General features: G+C 45.7%; 1 long non-coding RNA gene across 1 annotated transcript; it reads right to left on the bottom strand.

The window, feature by feature from the left end:
- Positions 1 to 742: 742 nt before the first annotated feature.
- LOC121479532 lies at positions 743 to 19,943 on the bottom strand. The gene is made up of 3 exons (XR_005984745.1): positions 19,657 to 19,943; positions 1,420 to 1,607; positions 743 to 860 (listed from the first exon to the last, which is right to left on the bottom strand). It is a non-coding gene; the product is annotated as an uncharacterized LOC121479532 (long non-coding RNA).
- Positions 19,944 to 20,152: the final 209 nt, after the last annotated feature.

Here is a 20,152-nt window from a genome sequence, read left to right as displayed (position 1 = left end):
CAACCCAGAGGCACATCCCTCTTAGGTTCTAGTTTGGCTCCAAGAGACCCAAAGCTTAGCTAATGCTGTTAATGTGCATATAAGAAAAGCCAGATGAGGTTTCCCTTTTGTCTTGTTCTGTGTCTTGGGAGCTTGGCTATGTGACCAGTGAGAACATTCTTTCTGGTCTCTGCCAGCCAGAGGATGCATCTGGCAGATGGTCAACTTGACTGGGATCTGAAAAGAGGAGGGCATGGGAACCCCTGATTTTAGCCACTGGACTTGTGGCTGGCACCAGGTCTCTTCGTCTGACCATATCAGCTCTCAGGGGAGTTTGTCATAAGGGGTCCTGTCTGTGAGGGACCACTGTCTCAACCTTTGCTGAGTACAGGAAAAGTCCCACTCCAGTAGTGCCCACCTGGTGTCACAGATTAGTGGGTCTGACTGGAGGAGGCCTCTCCCATTCTCATGGGGCACCGGAGACACTGTTTGCGCTATACTGTTCTTTTTTTTTTTTTTTAATATATTATTTATTTGAGAGACAGAGCATGAGCAGGGAGGAGGGCAAAGGGAGAGGGATAAGCAGACTCCTCACTGAGCAGAGAACTCTGACACGGGGCTCAATCCCAGAACCCTGAGATCATGACACAAGCCACAGGCAGACGCTCAGCCAACTGAGCCACCCAGGAGCCCCTGCACTGCACCATTCTTACTGCCTATGACATCTTAGGTCTCTGAGGCTGATGAGGGCATCTTACTCACTGTCTGGATCTTGGGAGGGCTGCATCTTTTGCTCTCTCCTTTGGGCTGCCTCCTGCATCCATGGTTAAGGGCTTAAAAGGCTTATTGGTTTCAGTTTCTCTCCAGATGAAAAGATGGCCCTACTTAAAAAAAAAAAAAAAAAGGATGATGCTACTTGTCAAAAGCCAGGTGATGAATCTTTATTGGACAAACTTCTATATCTGAATATTTTTAAAGAGATCTCTTATCCAAACAATTGTTTGATTGGTGCCTATGGAAAGACCAACTTAGAAGTGGACATAAAGAAGTATAGCAGCTAGCCTTAGGGACTCACTTGAAAAGATGGAAGAGCAGAAATGAGACTTAGCCCAAAAATTAGCATCCATGTCTAATGTAAATCCCCTTCTCCTATCACCTATATACCCCCTTTATCCCCAGTCCCTGTCCTTGACCTACCACAAGATCTTTTGAGTCTCTGAGCCCCTGGTCTAAACCCCCTCTTAAATCCAGCCCCACCGCCTCAGCAACCTCCATAACCTCCATAAACACCCAGCTGCCTGTTGTGATCTCCCTTTCTTCATAAGATTTACAGAGAGCAGGGCTGGCTTTTCACACTCAAGGTATACAGATACTCGCATAAATATCTAAGGCCGGGAAGTGACTTTAGCAGAAACACTCGAGAGGGGTGGTAGGACTCACTTTGCTGTCCCTTACAATTCCTCCTACTTTCCAGGGCTCTGTAATCAGGCTTTGCCAGCTTCAGGCCTCCCCATACATTGTTCTTGATCGGTGTATCCTGGACCGCCACCACAAAGACTTTATGTCAGTTGGACAGCAACAGATCTTGTAAATTATAAAGCCTTTTTGACCTCCACTTTCAGAAGATCCTACCAAATTCAGAGAGGAGTTGGAAACATTAGTGGCTGTTCACAACCCTACTCACTGGGACCTAGATTGGCGGCTAAGGGTTGCTCTTTCCTCCCATAATTACACTATGGTTATTGGGACAGCCCAGATGGGCCCGGGAAACTTCCCCCTGCCCCCCATATAGGATACAGTTGGTCAGAACCTCTCAGGTCCTCCTACAAATGACCAGGAAATGGCTCTGCTGGAGGCTCATATATTCTAGTTTCATAGGGACAATATTAAGGGTTTCTACCCCTAAAATAAATTGGTCTAATGTGAATTATGCACTTAGAAAGGAGAGCATCTGAAAGCCTTTGTTAAAACTTTATACAGGCTTTTTAAGGACATAATGCAGTAAACCCTGAATTTCTAGAACATTAAAAAGAAAATCTTTTTATTTCCATCTTAGCTGGAAATCTCCCTGACATAAACAAATTAAAGAAATGTAGTTGGATGAGGATATCACTCTTGATATCATTCAGGCTACCACTCCATCTTGGAAGAAATTGGAAGCAACTGCTTTGTCTTGCAAATCTCTACAAATCCTGAAATATGGTTCTAGAAGCAAATCAATCCCACCTATCTTTACCAGTCCCCAGACCTCACCCATTCATCTCAGAATCCTTATAGACACTGGGACATTGGAAGCAGAATTGTGCCGAACTTAAGAAAAAGAAGGAAAATTTTAAATTATCCTAGACCTCTGATTACTGGCAAATATGCTCCTAAAACTCCATGTTGGAGAAAATTTGGATATTTTCTCGTGCTTTTATGATGTAGACCTTTTTTTGAAAGAGTCAATTTACTTATTTATTTTTTAGATTTTATTTATTTTAGAGAGAGTGTGCGTCTGCACACACACATGCTTGAGCAGAGGGAGGAGCAGGAGGTGAGGGAGAGAGAATCTCAAGCAGACTCTGTGCAGAGCATGGAGCCCGACATGGGCCTGGGTCCCATGATCACAAGATCATGACCTGGGCTGAAACCAAGAGTTGGCCACTTAATAAGAGTTGACTGACCCATCCAGGCACCCCTGTGATGTAGAGTTTCTACCCTCATCTTGCCTAGGATCAAAGAGCCACTCTGAAATGCAAACTTTAGGGAGACATTTCTCACCAGTAGAAAGAGAGAAAAAGGGAGGCATTTGGAAATTGGGCTAATGAAAAATCTTAAATGTCTTCTCCAGAAATATTAGTAGAGAAAGCTTTAGCCATCTAAACAGGTAACCTTAACTCATTCCATCTGCCAGAAACACAGTTTGGATCCAACTGCTCTTTCATAAATGAGTTTTGCATTATACCCATTTCATGGTTAAAGTTTTAAAGTGAAAGTTATAAAATTTGTGTCTATATGTTCGTGTATATCTACATATGTATGTTATAGATGTGTGACATTTTTCTACCTCTGAATGGTATTGCCAAAATTCATTTTTAAAGAGTTCTATTTAATTGGCTTAAAAACAAACAAGCACTTATATAAATTAAGGATTTGGTATTCTGAAACCGTCAGAAATATAGAAACGAAGCCAAATATTTTTCGAGTTCATGCAATGTAAGATAATCTAAATGAAAGCTAATTGAAGTTTATTAGTTTAATTAAAATAGTTGTGTCTTCTGTGAAGACATTAACTGTAATGCAGATAAACAACTACCTATGTTGATTAATCAGATTCGTGTTATCACTTACAAAACTTGTCAGCAAGAAGAATAACAAGGGATGATGGCTGACTTTGTCTAATATCTTGTGAGGTTTTTGTGAGTAATCTAAGCATAATCCTTGGGAGCAAATGAGTTAGATTGTTCTAAGCGGGAAATGAGTTTTTAGGTGAACTTTTTATCAATAATTATATTTTATGGTATGGGTACTTAAAAATAATTTCAATTCTCTTTGGTAACTTGAAACTTTAAGGTTGTGCTGAATTAAATTATATGATGAGAAATTCATTGAATACCTAGATCGTTTACTGAACATAAGTTTATCTATTTTTGGCTTCTTATTACAGAGGAACTGAAGATATTTGAGTCTGTTAGTAAACATGTCTTGTGCCACACTGAAAGATTGTACTATTTTTTTAAAGGCATATGTTTCTAGAAATTATGAAATGTATTCAAAAATTTGCCAATCTAAAGAATGTGGGTGTAACAGGCTGTTCACAACTGCTTACTTCTTAGTTTTGCTAGAAATTAAAGTTCCCAAGGGGTAAGAATTCTAACATATGTAGTTAAAGCTACTAGAAGTAATAAGGAATGCAATTCTGTATGCAAGGAAAGTAAGATGTGTTTTTGGATTTAAGAAAATGTATGAGAGATGAAGATGCATTTTTGTTAAGGAAAAAGAAGGTAAAATTGTCTTAAAGTAAAACTAGTATAGAAAGTTGGGAAGAAAAAAAAAAGAAAGTTGGGAAGAGAAAGAGAATTTTACTTTTGTGGTCAAGTTGGCTAAAATTAATGAGCTTATTATATGCGTTATAAGATTAAACTTTAAAATCAGTAGTGTATTTTTTTAATATTTGTTTATTTGAGAGAGAGAGTAGAGAGAGAGACAAGCAGGCTCCCCACTGAGCAGGGCTCCATCCCAGGACCCTGGCTGGTATCATGACCTGAGCCGAAGATGGACACTTAACCTACTGAGCACCCAAGTGCCCCAGGAATGTATTTATGTAAAGCTAAAACTTGATTTTCTTTCATTTACTAAATGGACAAACTTTTCATGGACCATTGATCTCCTCCTGATAAGACATTATTTTTCTTTACCTTTTAAGTAATCTGCCTAAGAAGCCAAGATTTTGTTACCAATGATGTCCTGTGTTCCTTACTATCAGGTCTTTGATTGCTTAAGAAAACTGGGTCTTCTCAATATTAAGAGCTAAGTTTTGCTCACAGCTACGTAACCTTCTGTATTTGCCTTTGAAATCTTTTATTATCACTTTGGGAAAATAGACAATTATATATTGTTTTATAATAGTATGTGATGTTTGTGTGGATATAGGTTATTCATATAGGTGTTCTGGAAATTTTATGAAATTCCTAGAATTCTGATATGTCCCAGTACAATGTTATCATTTGTAATTCTATTATTATTTTGAAATGTTGTGTGTTACAAGAATAAGCAAATTTCTTTGTCAGTTGTATTATAATGAACTCTCATCAGATCTTTAACCATGGCCATTTAAAAATCTTTTGCTATTTACAGTTATTGTTTTACTGTGATGCTTCTGCAAAAGTCCTTCTTCTTTAGTGGGACTTATGGCAAGAACTCTTGAATGCAGGTATCTGATAACTTTAAGATCATACCACTGATTTATCATGCCTATAGTTTAGAGCAACTTGGTAAAATAGACCTTTGTGAAGATGAAACATTTATCTTTTTCTCCCTACCCAATCTCTCCAGAATTCGGAAACTCTCACTGAACATTCTTATTTTTATGGTAATAGAATTATTTGCATAAGTTCATTAAGAACCTGTTTTCTTTGTAACAGCACACAATTGGAAATTGGTAATATTACCAAAGCTTTGCCTAAAAAAATCTTTAAAAAAAGAAAAAAAAGGGCAGCCACGGTGGCGCAGTGGTTTAGCACCGCCTGCAGCCCAGGGCATGATCCTGGAGACCCGGAATCGAGTCCCACGTCGGGCTCCTGCATGGAGCCTGCTTCTCCCTCTGCCTGTGTCGCTGCCTCTCTCTCTGTGTGTGTCTCTCATGAATAAATAAAAATCTTAAAAAAAAAAGCTTTGCCTAGACTGTCATATTTGAGAGAGATGTATATACTCAGATATGACCAGACAGCTTCAAGGAACTAATGCCAACTTTATGAAGTCCCAATAAAGTCCCTTGGAAAAACAGCCTATTACCTTGCTTACAGACTTCCCAGCAGTTTTGCCAGGTGCTTAAAGAAGGTCACTTTCTGGCAGGTGAGGCACCTCAGGACATTTTGGGATCTTTAAGAAAAGAGGCATTCATCCAAATCTATGGGTTATTGTAGGTGAATCTGGCAAGTCCTTGGTTTGGCTTCCTGGCTTTGAGAGGCTTTTAAAAGTCTCATTCAAGGGGATCCCTGGGTGGCTCAGCAGTTTGGTGCCTGCCTTTGGCCCAGGGCATGATCCTGGAGACCCAGGATAGAGTCCCACCTTGAGCTTCTGGCTTGGAGCCTGCTTCTCCCACCTCCTGTGTCTCTGCCCCTGCCCCTCTCCATGTCTATCATAAATAGATAAATCTTTAAAAAAAAAAAGTCTCATTTGAGGTTCCTTATAAAAAGTTCCAAGGAAGCAGATTAACAGTCTATATGGCTCATTGTTATTCTTGCTGGATTTATGTAAATAATCAGGTCAAGTTTATTTAGACTAGACTAATTTTGTAAACAAACTTTTACTGTAATTATCTTTGGTAGAATTGGGGTGATTTTAGAGAGAAAAATTATCTTTCAATAGGAACTATTAATACAACTGGTGGATATTAGATTCCAATTCTGTCCATTGACATTGAAGTTTTGTTATTTACCTGTAAACCAGACTGGATCCCGAATTATTCTAGTTTCCTCAAATATCTGGCCACAAATCTCCAAATTAGCATTTCCAAGTTCCTCCCACCTTTTGACTTGGAATCACTAAGAACAAAAACTGCCCTTTTGCCCGAAGTCCCACAAACTGAATATAAATGACGTGATACAAACTTCAGAGAAATCAACGTAACAGATCATGTTAGATACTTGTCATGTCTCTTGAAGATCAGAAGGATCACCAGAGACAAGCAAACTGAATACCCTCCTGCAAGATCTGTCAGATTGTCACCACCTCTCTATCTGAAGATACTTCCAGCCTGACATCTGGAAATGTTCTTGACTGGCTGCACCCCTGGGTTCAGAAACAGATTTATAATTTGTTCCAATCACTAACCTTTGTTTTTCTTCTGTTTCCGTAGAAATGCCTTATTAAATACCTGATTGCTCCTAACTTTGGGAGCTCACCTTTATGACAGCTTCCTGCAATGAGTCACAACTGTTTAACTGAACTGACCTGTTCTCAGGACTGAGTGACTGGTTCAGTGAGATACGGAGAAGTCTATCAACTCAGTTTCTGGGCCGTGAAATTCTTCAAAGTTTCAAAGGTGGGACTGAAGGAGGGCTGAATATGCACCCACCTCCAAATTGTACCTCTTTGGCACAGGGACTGTTTTGGCTGGTTGTTTCTGAGAAGCGGCTGACTTGGGAGGAGCTCTGAAAACCAAGTAGAAGTTACCCTTTCATAAGAGACATTTGCGTGGATGCAGGAAATCATGTGTAAGGTGTCTCCCTTCTGGTACCAGGATGAAGGGGATGGTTAAATTTCCACAAACTGTTATCAGTGGAATTGGTAGGACTTAAATCTGCATAACAACCCAACCCTCTTCACTGTGCTTATCCTGGTCACTTCCCATAACTGACTCCCCCAACTCACCCAGCATCTTTTGTCTTTAGCTGAAAATAGAATTTAAGACAATGGCTTTGGCCATTGCTGAGAGTTACTCAATTTTCCTGGGTCTCTCCCATGTAACTAGAAGGTATACATGTTATTAAACTTTATTTGATTTTCTCCTATTAATATCTCCTGCCTCGTATCAGTTTAATTATTAGACCAGCCAAAGAACCTAGAAGGGAAAGAGGGAAAATCCTCCTTCTCTACATTACTGACTTCATCTCTCTGGGCCTCTGTTTCCTCTTCTGTAAAAGAAAGAGTTTGGACTGATTGATTATCTGCTGGTTTGAAAGTTATGTGAGTTTCTTGCAATCATGTCAACCATGATATTATCATTATTCAGCATCTGGAAGTAATGCTCCCTCTGCTAAACCCCCCAGAGCATTTTATCTATGTGTTTAAAATTGGCATTTATCATTTTCTGTCTCAAGTTCCAGTTATTTATGAGCATTTCTTTCTTTTTTTCTCCCCCTCCCAACTGGACTAAGTACTTTTGGCAGGGTGTCTTTTTCATCCTTGTATCCCCCTCAGCCCCAGCATAGCACCTGGCACACGGCTTTCACCCAATAACACTCAAGTGTGGATGAAAAATGAGTAAGTGAAGATGGCCACTATTCACTATTTGTCCTTAGGCAGGATGACTTGATTTAGAGGTTTTCCTATAAAATGTACATTCTTTCTGTTTGATTTAATTTAATATGTATGTTCCAAAATGCAGAGTTAGAAATAAATCTCATTTTTCAAGATACTATTATTTTAAAAGAATCTTATTGAACTGTTCCCCTACAGGGTCTATTCTATACCAGATTTTAAATCAAAGCAACATGTTGTTTAAGTGTTCTGGAAGATACTGTTCTACAAATTTTATCTCGGCTGCTCTCCCTGCCCCAAGCTCTGATGGATTATCATTCAGCAATAATTTTCCTCTCACTGTGGACACAAAGTGATGTTGAATGCAACCAGGTAGGCTGGCTTCGGCCAAAGGAATGTTAGCAAACATGATGCAAGCAAAGGTCTTAAATGTGCCTGTGTGCATTTTTCATGCCTCTTGTGCTCCTGCTACTTATGATGCAAAGAACACGGGGAAGAGACCACAATCCAAACTTCAGCCTGGATCAGCCACAGCACAACCAGCCTGCAACACCATGATAAAACTCAATGAAAGGATCCTGGGTCTTGGGGTTGTTTTTATGCAGTGTTATTGTAGCAATAGGTGACCATTACTTCCAATTTCTAATTTTATCCTTGTATATATCTACTTTCCCCAATGGTTCATCATGAATGTCTCTGTGCTTTTGGAATAGCGATAGATGTGCTGCTTGGACATTTATTTTTGGTTAAGCAGATGACTTCTGGAGACACAAGCCCATATTTTGAGAACTGAGTTGAGAATCCGGTTTTCTATGGTTGTGTTCATATTTAATTTGTTGTTCTTTATGCTTTTAAGTAATTTGGAACATAATCTCTGGAAACATTGCATGTTTCACTCACTAATTTTCTTTAAAAATTAACACATATATCCTGTGTCATATTTTATGGACTCAGAAGTTTCAAATCACTCTTCCCTATTTATGTATTTATTTATTTATGATTTAATTAACTTGAGAGTGAGATAGTGAGAAAGAGAGAATATGAGCGGCAGAGAGGCAGAGGGAGAAGCAGACTCTCCGTTGAGCAGCGAGCCCAACTCGGGGCTCGATCCCAGGACCCTGGGATCATGATCTGAGCCCAAGGCAGACATTTAACCCACTGTGCCACCCAGGTACCTCCAGTCTTCCCTGTTTAAACCAATGGCTGAAATACTTTTCATAGGATTAAAAAATTTCAAAAGTAAACTTGGCTAAAAATAAGGGCCTTCATGTATTTTATTTCCTTTTTTAAAATATTGTATTTATTAGAGAGATGGGGAGGGGTACAGAGGGAGAGAGAGCCCGAGCAGGGTGAGGGGCAAAGGGAGAGGGAGAAGCAGACTCCCCGCTAAGCAGGGAGCCCAACACGGGTCTTGATCCCAAGAATCGGGGATCATGACCTGAGCCCAAGATGCTTAACCGCTTAACCTTAACCATCTGAATCACAAGGCACCCTGCATTCATATATTTTTTTAATGAAGTGAAAATTACATAATATAGAACCAACCACTTTAAAGAAGGCCCCTATTTTTAATCTACTCTAGTAAGTGCCTGGCTACTTCTTGCATCTCAAATGTCAAGGTAAACCACAATTTGGGGTACACATTACAGTCAGAGGGAAAAGGAAAAAGAAAATCCAGAGAGGAGTTTGAGAAGAAGGACAGAAGGCAGGACCAAGAGGAGAGGACTGGAAAAGAAAGACACTCCCACATGGCTATTCCGTGGCTGCCCTTTTGCTCACAGCCCTGTGCTCCATGGGCCATGGTGGGTCTAACCAGTGCTCTGTTCTCTGGGCGGCTGGGAGGGTCCATCAGTTAAATCAGTTTCTAATTGCATATAATCTTGGAACTAATGGAGGAAAAATTGAACTAACCAACATTATTTGTTTTCATTTCTGCTGTTTTTGCCTTTGCATTTTCAACTCAGGTCTAAAACTTCTAATCTCAGGATGCCTGGGTGGCTCAGGGGTTGAGTGCCTGCCTTCGGCCCAGGGCGTCATCCTGGAGTCCCGGGATTGAGTCCCATGTCAGGCTCCCTGCATGGACCCTGCTTCTCCCTCTGCCTGTGTCTCTGCTTCTCTGTGTGTCTTTCATGAACAAATAAGTAAAATCTTAAAAAAAAAATTAAACCTCTAATCTCTTTGCTCAGGTTTGGGGCATCATCCTAATTTGTGAGACTTGAGTGAGTCTTATTGGCAGGGATGGCTTATATCCTCCTCCCATATCACCAGGGACCCGGCCTCTCTTCTCCCTGCAGGCTTGCTGTGGACTTGATCCCTGCTTCAGTACCTAAGCCTGAGTCTGTGGCAGGGGTCTGGGGACTCTGGGGGTCCCTGATGCCCTTTCAGTGGCTCTGCAAGGTCAAAGTATTTTTCATGATAATTCTACCACATTATAAGCTTTTGTTCACATGAGTGTAATGCGGGGTTTTCCAGAGGCTATGAGATGTGTGACATCACAACAGTTTAAATGCAGAAGCAGACGTGAGACTCCAGCTGGCTTCTATTCAGCCAGACATGGAAGAGATTTGCAAAAATTTAAAATCGTGCTATGCTTGCAATTTTTTTCTTTTGGAAAATGCAGTTATCTTTTATAGAAGTAAGTTATTTACATTAACAGGTAATGGGTTTCATATTTTAAAAGTTTCTCAGTTCTAATGTGGTAAATATTGATAGTTATCTCTCACATAAACAAAAGCTCTTTGGAGTCCTGAAAGGGGTGCTAAGACCCAAAAGCCCCCGAGGACAGCTGCTCTAGGCTCAGAGTGTCTACACTTTCCTACGACATAGCTGTGCTCAGCCTGGTGGAACAAGAAAGAGAAGGTTGCAGCAGGGTCCCCTAGGCATTTGGCCTCTGCTCTGGGTCAGGATCTGAGCAGTTCTGCACTGGGGGATTGTCTGGTCGTGGGTCTGCTCTTGGGGGGCATTGAGCCTTTCCAGTGTTGGGCCTTGCAGACCGTCTGCTCCAGACTCCCTGCAGGTCTTACTAGGTCACTAGTGTGCAGCCCCCTGAGGCCTGCAGGAGGTGGCATTTGCCCTGAGAGAATGAACATACAAATGGACAGTGGAGAGACGGTATATATAAACAACAACCAGCCCCAAACAGCCAGGACTTGGTCAGTGGTGGCCAGCTTCCCTAAATTTTGCCTCTCCTAACCCAACCAACATGAGAAGGCTACATCTGCCCTCATGAGCAATTCCATAGGATGTCCTGCTTCTAGCTAGCCTCCCCATGCCCACAACTTCCCATTAGCGCCCATGCGGAGCCTTCCCTCTTGTCCCCTATAAAGCTTTCCCACGCCCTGCTTTGCTGGCTTTTGAGTCTCTGCCAGAACAAGTGTTATGGGCCGTGTCCCCCTGACACTCCTATGTTGAAGTCCTAATCCTCAGTATCTCTGAATATGACCTTATTTAGAAATGAAATCACTGCAGATGTCATTAGTGAAGATGAGCTCATACTGGAGTAGAGTAGGCCCTGAATCCAGTATGACTGGGATCCTTATAAAAGGGGAACATCGGGCACAGATGCCCACACAGGGAGAACACCATGTGGACATGAAGACGGAGGCCTGGGTCATGGAACATCAAAGAGTGCCAGCAGGCCAACAGAGGCTGGGAGAGAGGCCTGAGGAAAGGACCGGCCTTCAGACAGAGTTAGCAGGACCCCAGGCAGCCAGGTGCCTGGTCGGAAGCCAGAGAGGAAGGCTGCTGGAAGCCATTGCTCAGGCTGTAGGCTTGGGGCTTAGACGTGGCCTTGCCATGCCCTGACATAGTCAGATAGGCCCCAGACTGACCTTCAGGTGGGCCCCAGTGCTCCTCTGCCATCCATCCCCTGGGGCTTGTTACCAAAAAAACCTCCCGTGAGGCGGTGGGGCCCTGGGCCTGGCTCAGTGGGCTGACCACCAAGCCAGCCTCACCCCGACCCCCAGGCCCTGGGTGCTCACAGGGAGGCTGTGGCCCTGGATCTGTGCAGCCGCTTAATCCCGATAGTGTGAAGCGTTCAGAGCGTTCAGAGGTCATTCAAAGGTGCCTAATTGGCCTTCCACGCGCCTGCCGAAAGAGCCCCTCTGTCTCACGCCGACTGGAAACAAGTTATTTTGAGATCAGCACAGGCTGTACAGATAACAGTAATAGTATTTTATTGCTGAAGTAGTGTGAGAAATGTTGGGGTGGGGGGACAAGAATGTAGATGAGTTTAAAAATAGAAGGCTGTAATTAGCCAAGCATGGATTTGTTCTAGAAGGCATCAATTACTACGGCAACCACACATCCCAGATTTTCCAGGACAGCCTCCATTCCATGGAATCTGCTTCATTTCAGTAAAGGTGATCTGTTAAGCATCTAAGTGCAATTTAATGTTAGGGAATTATGTGACGTTACACATGAATTAATTCGGTAATCCAAATAAACATTTTATTATGTCAACGCTCATTTTCTTTCTTTTTCTCTTATGCAAACATAGTCATTGCAGCGGCCCTGGTCTCTTTCTCCAGGTTAAGAGCTGGTTCTGAGGATAAGAATTTAGGCAGGTGTGTGTTGGAAGTGGGGATCCCTGAGAGGGGGTGAAGGAGAGAGCAGACTTAAACTTCTTGGCTGGAGACCTTGGCATTTTTTACTGGATGTGAATCCAAGGGGCCCAGTTCTCAAGTTTTTGCTGTATTCCACGGACGCAGCGCCCCATGGAATACCAGAGTGAGTCTGCAGGAAACACACATGTAGCTGCTCTGTGCGTGGATTACTGTGGCAGGCATGTCGTGCTTACCCACGCAGTGACAGGTGTGCGATGAATGGGGTGTGCATGAAATCATCCCTGCAGAGCCTGGAGCCCGGAGCTTGGGGCCAGAGACCAGAGCCCCTTGGGGTCACCAGCATGGGTGGGGAGGTGTGCACGTGCATAAGAAGCCATCTTTTTGTTTCCTGCCTGGGTTGTGTTGGAGAGGGATGGAGGGCAGCAGGGGGCTAGGAGGCGAGGACACTGCGGGGGGGGGGGGGGGGGAGGAATGCTCATCTTAGCACCAGAAACCTACATTTTGGAAACTTGAATGTTCACTGCTATTTGCATTTTCAATAAGGATTCTCCTAGTTTTCTGCAGTGTTTTATTAACATTCTTTTGTAAATATCAGCTAATTTTGGTTATACTCAGGAGGTAAGAGAAAAGAGACTTTGATCTCGGACTGGAAGTTTGGTGAGCATAATGGAAATCAGAGTTAAGAAAACAAACATAACTCCAAGGGGAAGGCAGATCTTGGAGGGAGGAGCCTGGGAACGCTGGACATAATTTAAAAAATACACCCCTCTCTGCCAGCTTCTCTCTAGACCTCTTCTCTGTTTAAACTCGGGAGTAGGGGGTGCGGGTGTGCTGTTTTTTTTTTTTTTTTAAGATTTTATTTATTCATGAGAGACACACAGAGACAGAGGCAGAGACAGAGGCAGAGGGAGAGGCAGGCTCCATGCAGGGAGCCTGATGTGGGACTCGATCCCAGGTCTCGAGGATCACGCCCTGAGCCAAAGGCAGATGCTCAACCGCTCAGCCACCCAGGCGTCCTTTGCTTGGGTTTTAATAGGAAGCTGTTCTGTGTTTACAGCTGTGTGTAGCCCTAGAGGTGGCATCTCAAAAAACTTGCCTCCAACAGCAGGTTTCGATGGTAAAACAGATTCTCCAAGCTTTGTGGACCACAGGCCTCCGAACCCCCTGGGGGGCCTGTAAGTTGCAGAATTCCAGCTTCCTCTTCAGACTGACTGTCTGAATCTGAACCCCTGGGTCTTGGGGATCTGCATTTTTATCATTTTTAATTTTTGATTTTTATTATATCATTTGGGGATAAAAGGCAAGCGCAAGACACAGAAGAGGAAGTAACGCAGTCTCCATCACCGGAGCCCTAAAGTGGGATTCGATCTCAGGGCTCGATCGCGCCCTGGCCGAACGCAGCGCCAAGTGCGCCCCCAGGGATCGATCTGCATTTTTAAAAAGCACCCATTGATTCTAAGTACAATGGACCTAAATGGCCAATGACGTGACAATTCTCAAAGATGAGCTGAAGTCTCAACCCGTCCCTACCGCTGTCCTACAATGGGCTGCATTTAGGGCTGCAAGCCTCCAGGAGAGGCTGGGCATGGGGAGGTGACGGCCAGCGGTGTTCAGTGAGGCCCTGAACGTGCCATGCTCTCAGAGCCCTGGTACAGAAGGCCACCGTGTGCCGGCGGCTGTCTCTGCAGCTTGCCCAGCCCAGGGTGGCGAACAGCTTATAAGGGCTTGTGGCAAGCGGAGTTGGGCAGCTGAGACCTAACTTTCCCAGGTGGGAGCAGACATCCGGAATGGTTTCTGGTGGCCGTGTGGCTGTCGTTAGTACTATTGACAGATGTGAAGGAACTTCATTTGGTTCTGGTGGAGCTTTACCGGAGGTGCCACAATAGGTAAGTCGAGGCAAGTCCCAAGCAGCTAGCTGCCATGCCCTCTGGCTCAGGTGTCATTTTCTCAGTCATGTCTTGGTTCCACCATGTGAAGCAGCACACCTTCTTCCCTTGCCTGCTTTCCTTCTCCTCAAAGCACTCAGCTCCCTCGGGCGTAAGTGCAGGTGCTCACCAATTCCCTCCTGGAACGTGACAATCTTTGTGCCTAGAAGTGTTAGTTGAGTGAATTCTTGGTAGATGGTATCTCAGAGGAAGAGCGTGGGTTCCAGCTGGGACCTGAGCACCAGAGCAGGCGATCTCCAAGGTAATGCTCTGAAAGAGCCTGGGCCACGTCATGGTCCCTGGCAGGCCCAGTGGCACAGGACAGGTGTGCAAATCTGCAGCTGTGGATTGTTTGCTCCTTCTACACCTCGTCCTCAGGGCGAATCCCTTCGGCGTGGAGCCTCCCACTGGTCTCCACAGGGTCCCTCAACACACATGGTTCTCACTTCCTTCTCCCGGCTTTTGCCTTCTCATGCCTCTCCCTCATCAAAAGTCCTCCAGTTCCTCAAGGTCAGGTCCAGCAGTTCGTTCTGATGACCAGCCCATCTGGATCTTTGCTGACTCCCAGACCCCATGGCCTTGGGCCTGGGGGTTCCGGGTCTTTGAGGTGGGCGGCAAGTGGGATTGATGGAGGCCTGAGTGCTGAGGCCTGAGCATCTTTCTTTTTTTTTTTTTTTAAAGACTTTATTTATTTATTCATGACAGACACACACACACTGAGAGAGGCAGAGACACAGGCAGAGGGAGAAGCAGGCTCCAGGCAGGGAACCCAATGTGGGACTTGATCCCGTGACTCCAGGATCAGGCCTCGGGCCGAAAGCGCGCTAAACCGCTGAGCTGCCAGGGCTGCCCCTGAGCATCTTTTAAAGTCGCTCATAATGCCTTTTGTGCATGTGGGGGGCACAGTGGGTACATGCGGAAGGAACCCCTGTGGGTTTAGCTGTTCGGGCTCCATCCCTGTAGTTTCCATCCTACAGTTTTCTCACCTGTTCCTCTGTTACCCCTTGTCGAGTTTGTACAGTTTTTACCAAACTAACAGAGGCGCACAGTGGAAGAGTAGCAGACGGAAGTTGTCCCTGCTGCCACTCCTCTCCCCAACGTGGTTGCACTTCCCGGGACGCCCTTCCAACCCTTCTTGCCCTTCCTTCTGGACATTGCCTCCTGTGTTAGTTTCCTATGGCTGCTTTTAAAATTACCACAAACTTAGTGGCTTAAAGCAACACACATTTATTGTCTTACGGTTCTGGAGGTCAGAAGTCTGAAATGAGTGTCACTGGGCTAATGTCAAGGTGTGGGTGGGACTGGTTCCTTCCAGAGGCTCCAGGGGAGAATCTGTGTCCTTGCCTTTTCCAGCTTCTAGAGGCTGCCTGCATTCCTTGGCCCGTGGCCCCTTCCTCCATTGTCACGGGCAGCAAGCACACCCCTTGGACTTCTGCTTCCATGGCTTTTCTTCTCTGACTCTCCCGTCTGTCCAGGACTCTCGTGATTACACTGGGTTCACTGCGATAATTGGGGGTATCATCTCCCCAGCTCAAGGTTATTGACTTTGTCACATCTACAAAGTCCCTTTTGTAAGGTAACATAGTCACAGGTTCTGGGTGCCTGGGTGGCTCAGTGGTTGAGCGTCTGCCTTCAGCTCAGGGTGTGATTCCAGGGTCCTGGGATTGAGTCCCACATTGGGCTCCCTGCATGGAGCCTGCTTCTCCCTCTGTCTGTGTCTCTGCCTCTCTCTGTTTCTCAAGAAATAAAATAAAAATCTTAAAAAACAAACAACATATTCACAAGTTCCAAGGATCAGGACCCAGACATCTTTGGAGACCATGACTCTGCCAACCACACTTCCACATGAGCTTATACTGTTATTTCCTGAGACACCTCTTTTTCACATTCTCTGCTGATTTTCTGTCATGAGAATAGAATTTCTATTTACCCCGCCTCCTCCGCATGTACTCTCAGTATGTTATTAAGACAATAATTGTTTCCTGCAGAGCTAACTCATATACTGAGATTTTATTCTCTTTCTTATAGGACATTTTCCCCCTGGACTTCTGGTTGCCTTTATCTCTGTCCTGCAATTTACTCCCATGCTTCTCCTGGAGCCTTCCCTCCGAGAGCCCTCGGACCCCAGCTCCCATGGGGCCAGGCTGTCCTCTGGACACCTCACAGCAAGGTGGTTGGGTTTCAAGGGAGAAGGAGAGACAGAGACAGAGAGGGGGAAAGGAGAGATATGGAGAGAGACAGAGAGAGAGAGAGAGATGTGTGTGGGGGGGATGTGGTGAGGAGAGAGGTAGGACAGGGAGGTGAGGGCATAGAGGTGTGTGGAGGAGGTCATGGCAAGACCACAAACTGCAGAACCACCCTGAGGACATACTGGAGCCCCCACCACCTTTGTGGCCTGGCCTTGGGAGTTGGCAACGTTGCTTCTGCTGCATTCTAGTCATCAAATCCTATTCACAAGGGCCCTTGGAGTTCCAAGGGGAGGCAGAAAGAGACACCATCCCCTTAAGGGAGTGTGGCAACATCCGGGAAGAACATCCAAGAAGAACACAGTGGTCAATTTTGGAAAATATTAATCTACTGTAGAGCATAACGCAGTTATTTTCTCAAACAAGGAATCTGTTCTCTCATAGACTACTGTTAGCTGAGTAAAAAATTGTAATTTACTCTGCTGCACTTGCTTTTCACTGTATACCCAAGTACAGCAAATGCTCTGCTGTACACGGACAATCATGAGCTTTTAGGAGACCTCGTCTCCCATGTCAGGCCCCCTCCCGTTATCTTCATTTTATATGACCTTATCTTTTTTCTTTGCATACTGTTAGAAAAATTGCTTTGAATGTAATCTTTCCCTTCAAAGGATGCATCTAGAAATGCACTTCCTGAAATTCCTTTCGTAATTGGTTCTAGTCATCTGAGAAAATATAAAGCAATCTCGACAGAGTTTTGTTTCACGAGAAGGCTGATGACGGGTCAAGAGCCATACAAAACCATAACCACTCCCCATCACCCCCATTGGCTTGTTCCTGTTTCAAAAAGTATTCCTTTGAAAACAGAGAATTTCTACACAACATAATTATAGTACATTATGTTGTACTATATTATACAATTATATTGTACTAATATAGTATATTATAGCATTTGGACCAGTTGACCCAAGTCAACATCAAATGAGAGCCTCAGATTAGGGGCACCTGGATGGCTCAGTGGTTGAGCTTCTGCCTTTGGCTCAGGGTGTGATCCTGGGGTCCTGGGATGGAGTTTTTCATCAGGTTCCCCGCAGGGAGCTCGCTTCTCCAACTGCCTGTCTCTGTCTTTCTGTCATGAATAAATAAATAAAATTCCTTTAAAAAAAAAAAGATTATTTAGACAAAAAGGAAACCTAATAGATTATGTCTTTTCACAGTACCTATAATATTGTGTCCCGTGATGGCAAGCAGTGGCTGCATACAAGCCTGGGTGCACGGCCCCGGTGTGATTATGTGTTGTGAGTGCCCCTGAGGTCACCAAAGGAAGCCGTGTGTCTCTGAGCCCTACAGATACTGGAGCTGCTCAGACATCTGTGAGACCTCACTGACTTTTATCTCAGCGCCTGATCACAAAGTAAACTGTATTTGGCGCTTGGGAAGCCTCAGTCTGCTCTGTGGCCTGTGTGACCCTCTGCCAAGAAGAATATCCAAGTGTGCTTTGCAGTCCAGGCCTCCCTGTACAGTGGTGTGTCATGCACTGAGCAACTTCAGGAATATCCTTCTCGTTAAGGTCATCCCAGGTTTTTTCTGGCAGGGAGCAATAACATACCTTGGGGAAGGGACACCTTTTCCTAATTCATGTAGTGGTGCATGCTGCTTGGGAGGGGAAATAATAGTGACTAGAATCAAGTTTCCCCACATTGATAATAATGTTTCATGCTTATGTCGCCTTGGGGGTTCTTAATCTCTTCTGTAGTGCCATACACACTTGATTTATTGGCTTGTTTTCCTTTTCTCCTTTGACTTAATGGCTCTTTCTCATTGTTTTCTGAAAACATGGCTTTGCTTTGCTTCCCGGAATGGGAAATAGAAACGGTTCCCATTTCTGCTGTTCATTGGGAAGTGTGGCTAGCACAGAGTGCTGGGATTCATATCCCCAGAACGTGGCCTCAGGTGGCTGTGAGCATTCAGTAGGTTCGTCTGGCCTCAGAACCCCACAGAGGGCAGAAGGAGCACCCTTCTGAGGCTTGGGGAGAATCAAGTGAGTGGAACACAGCAGATCTTACAACAGCCTGAGGGATCTGCAGTAAGTAGACAGATCCCTCTTAGCTTCTCTAACCAGAGTGCCTCCTGGGAAGGGAGCCCTTTCCCCTTTGCTTTTGTCCTCTCCTCCATCTCCCGAGGAACCAAGTGCTTTAATTTTCCTCTTTCCTATCAGAAATTCAGGGGTTTAATACATTTCATCTGCCAACGAATCGAGAGGGGATAATTTTTAATCTTACAGAATTGCTAATGGTAGCGTTTCAGGCTTTTCCAGGGAACGTTTTATTTTATTTTATTTTATTTATTTATTTTTTCCAGGGAACGTTTTAAATGGCGGTGGCGGCCTCTGACTCACCTGTAAGTGGCTGAAGTAGGTTAGTTTGGCTCCATGATCATGTTGGGCCTGAGACAAATGTTCACTTGACATGAATGAATACATATTGGGACAATTTTAGTATCTCCTCAGGAGGTGCCCCCAGAGAAGTGTATCCGAGGAAGATTTTTTTTTTCCCCCCTCTCCTGGCAGCCTCGTGATTAAGAAGTGGCCCTTTTGGGGCAGCCGGGGTGGCTCAGCGGTTTAGCGCCTGCCTTCAGCCCAGGGCGTGATCCTGGGGACCCGGGACGAGTCCCACGTCGGGCTCCCTGCATGGAGCCTACTTCTCCCTCTGCCTGTGTCTCATGAATAAATAAATAAAATCTTAAAAAAAAAAAAAAAAGTGGCCCTTTCACAGCCAGGGCACTGTCATTACAGCTAGGGTCCACCGTCTGCCTCCTCCTTCCTCCAGGTCCACACGGAGCAAAGCACTGCGGGCCTGAAGGCTGGGACCAGGGGCAGCACCAAGGCCAGAAACGCGCAAGGGGCTGTGGTGGGTCCTGGTGACAGGCTGGCTTCTGCGGGACACCTGAGGGTAGGCTCTGCAGCTGACACCTACGGGAAAAGGGATCAACCGTGCAGCCCATTCCCCGACCCGCGCACAAGAGCACGTAGCCAAGCCTTTTCCCGCAGACCTCGGGGTCCCGAGGCTGGTCATTGAGCAGTGGTGGCTGCTCCGGTTGGAGATCCTGAGCTGCAAAGCCGGGCTTGGTGCAGCCCTGGGCAAGTCCCTCAAACCTGTCAGAGCCTGTTTCCTCAGCTCCGAAACGGGGGTGGGGGTGGGGTGGGGGTGGGGTGGGGGTTACGAAGCGCGCCCTGCAGCGTGGCTGGAGCACAGGCGAGCCCTTCTGAGAGGCGTGAGCGCCCGTGCAACGCGCAAGCACCAGCGGCGCTCATACCGCGTCTTCCCAGGCGAGGTCGACCCCGGATTTCCTGCTGGAATGTTCTCCCGTGCCTCAGATTTTCAGTGGGTGGAGTGGCGGGGGCGGGGGGGGGGGCGGGCGCCAAAGATTCTGAGAAGCCGGGAAATCACGGGGCCCGAGGCCCCCACTGACGCCTGTCAGCCTCCAGGGCCTCGGGGTCCCCAGGGCGCCGCCGCCCCTGCCCTGTCCCGCCGGGCGCCTCCCGCTCCCCGCACCGCAGCCACCGCGCCTCGCAGCTCCCCGCTCCCCGGAGCGCGGCGCCAGGCGACGTCGGACCGACGAGAGGACAGGCTGTCGCGGCTGCTCTCGCGAGAAGACTCTCGCGGGCGCGGTGCCAGCGGCCTTTCCCTGGCGTTGGGCGGAGCCGCAGGGCGGAAGGCGGAAAACCCCCGGCCGGCCGATGGTCACGTGACCGAGCCTCGCGGCGTGGATTGGTCGGCAGCTCCCTGGCCCCGCCCCGAGGGCGGGCCTT

Source organism: Vulpes lagopus, chromosome 20, assembly GCF_018345385.1.
Source record: "Vulpes lagopus strain Blue_001 chromosome 20, ASM1834538v1, whole genome shotgun sequence".
Lineage (NCBI taxonomy): Eukaryota > Metazoa > Chordata > Mammalia > Carnivora > Canidae > Vulpes > Vulpes lagopus.
Note: the sequence above shows the minus strand (reverse complement) of the source record. Positions and strands in the feature narration are given on the sequence as shown.